This window comes from Ranitomeya variabilis, chromosome 7 (genome assembly GCF_051348905.1).
Source record: "Ranitomeya variabilis isolate aRanVar5 chromosome 7, aRanVar5.hap1, whole genome shotgun sequence".
NCBI lineage: Eukaryota > Metazoa > Chordata > Amphibia > Anura > Dendrobatidae > Ranitomeya > Ranitomeya variabilis.
In genome coordinates, this window is record NC_135238.1 from 187,587,667 (window position 1) to 187,593,083 (window position 5,417).

Genomic DNA, 5,417 nt, shown 5'->3' on the forward strand with positions numbered 1-5,417 from the left:
CTTAAAAGCAATGCGTGCTGCATTCAGCTCCCCTTCAACAACTGGGAACCCACGAAGGTGTACACCGTTCTGTTGGTGGATGCTCCGGGGTCCACATCCAACAACCGGCATCCTTCAGTCGCAAAAATAGCTGCTGCCAGCGCATCAACGGTCTGGATAACAGGAAGATTGTAAGGGCGGATTAGAAAACTTATCTTGGATACAGGTGCAAACAGATACCAACAAATTTGGATTTGATGTATTCAAAATCAGTCAGGATTTCCTTTGAAGTTTTTGTACGTATAACAGTCAGCAGGAACAAGCTTAATAATCTGGATACCCTTTCCCCATGGAACGAAAGCTAAGGCTTATTCGCACATCAGTTTTTTTTCCCCCAACACACACGAGAAAACTGGTCTCAGATAGGGGTGCCTTTCTTAGATAGAAAAAAAGAAGAAAAAAAAAAACACCACACAAGGTAACTAGCAACCCATGAAAAAACAGTCTGCACTTGGATGGCATCCAAGTGTAGTCCTTTTTTTTTTTTTTTTTTTCCATAGATCAAAATCATCAATGGAAGTCTAACAAATCAACATTGAACAAGTCTCCACAATTTCACATGTATCATTCAGTCTGTAAAAATCTAATATATAATTGCCTAGAATACTACTTATTGCAATTTGTGCCAACTTCCGTGGCTTTGTCCGGAGCTAATGTCCGGAGCTAATGTCCGGAGCTAATGTCCGGAGCTAATGTCCGGAGCTAATGTCCGGAGATAAGTGACGTCACCAGTGTCCTACACCCAGGCAGAGCACAGGGGCCCCAGGCAGCATATGGGGCCCCAGGCAGAGCACAGGGGCCCCAGGCAGAGCACAGTGGCCCCAGGCAGAGCACAGGGGCCCCAGGCAGCATATGGGGCCCCAGGCAGAGCACAGTGGTCCCAGGTAGAGCACAGGGGCCCCAGGCAGCCTATGGGGCCCCAGGCAGAGCACAGGGGCCCCAGGCAGCATATGGGGCCCCAGGCAGAGCACAGGGGCCCCAGGCAGCATATGGGGCCCCAGGCAGAGCACAGTGGCCCCAGGCAGAGCACAGGGGCCCCAGGCAGCATATGGGGCCCCAGGCAGAGCACAGTGGTCCCAGGCAGAGCACAGGGGCCCCAGGCAGCCTATGGGGCCCCAGGCAGAGCACAGTGGCCCCAGGCAGAATATGGGGCCCCAGGCAGAGCACAGGGGCCCCAGGCAGAGCACAGGGGCCCCAGGCAGCATATAATGCCCCAGGCAGAGCACAGGGGCCCCAGGCAGCATATGGGGCCCCAGGCAGAGCACAGTGGCCCCAGGCAGAGCACAGGGGCCCCAGGCAGAACATGGGGCCCCAGGCAGAGCACAGGGGCCCCAGGCAGAGCACAGGGGCCCCAGGCAGCATATGGGGCCACAGGCAGAGCACAGGGGCCCCAGGCAGCATATGGGGCCCCAGGCAGAGCACAGTGGCCCCAGGCAGAGCACAGGGGCCCCAGGAGGCATATGGGGCCCCAGGCAGAGCACAGTGGTCCCAGGCAGAGCACAGGGGCCCCAGGCAGCATATGGGGCCCCAGGCAGAGAACAGGGGCCCCAGGCAGCATATGAGGCCCCAGGCAGAGCACAGTGGCCCCAGGCAGAGCACAGTGGCCCCAGGCAGCATATGGGGCCCCAGGCAGAGCACAGTGGTCCCAGGCAGAGCACAGGGGCCCCAGGCAGCCTATGGAGCCCCAGGAAGAGCACAGTGGCCCCAGGCAGAACATGGGGCCCCAGGCAGAGCACAGGGGCCCCAGGCAGAGCACAGGGGCCCCAGGCAGCATATGGGGCCCCAGGCAGAGCACAGGGGCCCCAGGCAGTATATGGGGCCCCAGGCAGAGCACAGTGGCCCCAGGCAGAGCACAGGGGCCCCAGGCAGAACATGGGGCCCCAGGCAGAGCACAGGGGCCCCAGGCAGAGCACAGGGGCCCCAGGCAGCATATGGGGCCCCGGGCAGAGCACAGGGGCCCCAGGCAGCATATGGGGCCCCAGGCAGAGCACAGTGGCCCCAGGCAGAGCACAGGGGCCCCAGGCAGCATATGGGGCCCCAGGCAGAGCACAGTGGTCCCAGGTAGAGCACAGGGGCCCCAGGCAGCCTATGGGGCCCCAGGCAGAGCACAGGGGCCCCAGGCAGCATATGGGGCCCCAGGCAGAGCACAGGGGCCCCAGGCAGCATATGGGGCCCCAGGCAGAGCACAGTGGCCCCAGGCAGAGCACAGGGGCCCCAGGCAGAAAATGGGGCCCCAGGCAGAGCACAGGGGCCCCAGGCAGAGCACAGGGGCCGCAGGCAGCATATGGGGTCCCAGGCAGAGCACAGGGGCCCCAGGCAGCATATGGGGCCCCAGGCAGAGCACAGTGGCCCCAGGCAGAGCACAGGGGCCCCAGGCAGCATATGGGGCCCCAGGCAGAGCACAGTGGTCCCAGGCAGAGCACAGGGGCCCCAGGCAGCCTATGGGGCCCCAGGCAGAGCACAGTGGCCCCAGGCAGAACATGGGGCCCCAGGCAGAGCACAGGGGCCCCAGGCAGAGCACAGGGGCCCCAGGCAGCATATGGGGCCCCAGGCAGAGCACAGGGGCCCCAGGCAGCCTATGGGGCCCCAGGCAGAGCACAGTGGCCCCAGGCAGAGCACAGGGGCCCCAGGCAGAACATGGGGCCCCAGGCAGAGCACAGGGGCCCCAGGCAGAGCACAGGGGCCCCAGGCAGCATATGGGGCCCCAGGCAGAGCACAGGGGCCCCAGGCAGCATATGGGGCCCCAGGCAGAGCACAGTGGCCCAGGCAGAGCACAGGGGCCCCAGGCAGCATATGGGGCCCCAGGCAGAGCACAGTGGTCCCAGGCAGAGCACAGGGGCCCCAGGCAGCTTATGGGGCCCCAGGCAGAGCACAGTGGCCCCAGGCAGAACATGGGGCCCCAGGCAGAGCACAGGGGCCCCAGGCAGCATATGGGGCCCCAGGCAGAGCACAGGGGCCCCAGGCAGCATATGGGGCCCCAGGCAGAGCACAGTGGCCCCAGGCAGAGCACAGGGGCCCCAGGCAGCATATAGGGCCCCAGGCAGAGCACAGTGGTCCCAGGCAGAGCACAGGGGCCCCAGGCAGCTTATGGGGCCCCAGGCAGAGCACAGTGGCCCCAGGCAGAACATGGGGCCCCAGGCAGAGCACAGGGGCCCCAGGCAGAGCACAGGAGCCCCAGGCAGCATATGGGGCCCCAGGCAGAGCACAGGGGCCCCAGGCAGCATATGGGGCCCCAGGCAGAGCACGTGGCCCCAGGCAGAGCACAGGGGCCCCAGGCAGAACATGGGGCCCCAGGCAGAGCACAGGGGCCCCAGGCAGAGCACAGGGGCCCCAGGCAGCATATGGGGCCCCAGGCAGAGCACATGGGCCCCAGGCAGCACATGGGGCCCCAGGCAGAGCACAGTGGCCCCAGGCAGAGCACAGGGGCCCCAGGCAGCCTATGGGGCCCCAGGCAGAGCACAGTGGTCCCAGGCAGAGCACAGGGGCCCCAGGCAGCCTATGGGGCCCCAGGCAGAGCACAGTGGCCCCAGGCAGAACATGGGGCCCCAGGCAGAGCACAGGGGCCCCAGGCAGAGCACAGGGGCCCCAGGCAGAGCACAGGGGCCCCAGGCAGCATATGGGGCCCCAGGCAGAGCACAGGGGCCCCAGGCAGCATATGGGGCCCCAGGCAGAGCACAGTGGCCCCAGGCAGAGCACAGGGGCCCCAGGCAGCATATGGGGCCCCAGGCAGAGCACAGTGGTCCCAGGCAGAGCACAGGGCCCCAGGCAGCATATGGGGCCCCAGGCAGAGCACAGTGGCCCCAGGCAGAGCACAGGGGCCCCAGGCAGCATATGGGGCCCCAGGCAGCAAATGGGGCCCCAGGCAGAGCACAGTGGCCCCAGGCAGAGCACAGGGGCCCCAGGCAGCATATGGGGCCCCAGGCAGAGCACAGGGGCCCCAGGCAGCCTATGGGGCCCCAGGCAGAGCACAGTGGCCCCAGGCAGAACATGGGGCCCCAGGCAGAGCAGAGGGGCCCCAGGCAGAGCACAGGAGCACCAGGCAGCATATGGGGCCCCAGGCAGAGCACAGAAGCCCCAGGCAGCATATGGGGCCCCAGGCAGAGCACAGTGGCCCCAGGCAGAGCACAGGGGCCCCAGGCAGAACATGGGGCCCCAGGCAGAGCACAGGGGCCCCAGGCAGAGCACAGGGGCCCCAGGCAGCATATGGGGCCCCAGGCAGAGCACAGGGGCCCCAGGCAGCATATGGGGCCCCAGGCAGAGCACAGTGGCCCCAGGCAGAGCACAGGGGCCCCAGGCAGCATATGGGGCCCCAGGCAGAGCACAGTGGTCCCAGGCAGAGCACAGGGGCCCCAGGCAGCCTATGGGGCCCCAGGCAGAGCACAGTGGCCCCAGGCAGAACATGGGGCCCCAGGCAGAGCACAGGGGCCCCAGGCAGAGCACAGGGGCCCCAGGCAGCATATGGGGCCCCAGGCAGAGCACAGTGGTCCCAGGTAGAGCACAGGGGCCCCAGGCAGCCTATGGGGCCCCAGGCAGAGCACAAGGGCCCCAGGCAGCATATGGGGCCCCAGGCAGAGCACAGGGGCCCCAGGCAGCATATGGGGCCCCAGGCAGAGCACAGTGGCCCCAGGCAGAGCACAGGGGCCCCAGGCAGAACATGGGGCCCCAGGCAGAGCACAGGGGCTCCAGGCAGAGCACAGGGGCCCCAGGCAGCATATGGGGCCCCAGGCAGAGCACAGGGGCCCCAGGCAGCATATGGGGCCCCAGGCAGAGCACAGCGATATTTTGGACCACTGTGCGGTGTTTCAGACCCCCTGTGTGATGTCTGGGGCCCTGTTCTTAAGTATATTAAAGATTAAAGTAACGTTTATTAAAGTATATTATAGATCAAATTTGACATGTTTATGAGCACCATTGAGTGATATACTCAAGAATGTCATAATTTTTCAACATTTTATGGTTTCAAACTGTAAACACTCAGAGTGTTTTTTACTTCAACCACAAAACCTTAACGGTTCATAAAAAACTTGACTGTTCAGGATATGATAAAAGTCATAGTATTCTGAATCTTTAACTTATAAAGATACCTTTACATGGGGTGATTATTGGTTCCAGAGAGGCTTTCGGCCGATAATCGTACACATGACTGGTGACAGGACAATACAATATAAACGTTCAAAGGTAAACACTGATAACATTAAAATCTAATATATAATTGCCTAGAATACTACTTCCGGCAATTTGTGCCAACTTCCGTGGCTTTGTCCGGAGATAATGTCCGGAGATAAGTGACGTCACCAGCGTCCTACACCCGCTCAGGGTGGACAAAGATATATGCCTTCGTGGTGCGCGGCACTTTTCTGATTGGTTGCCGCCTGCCG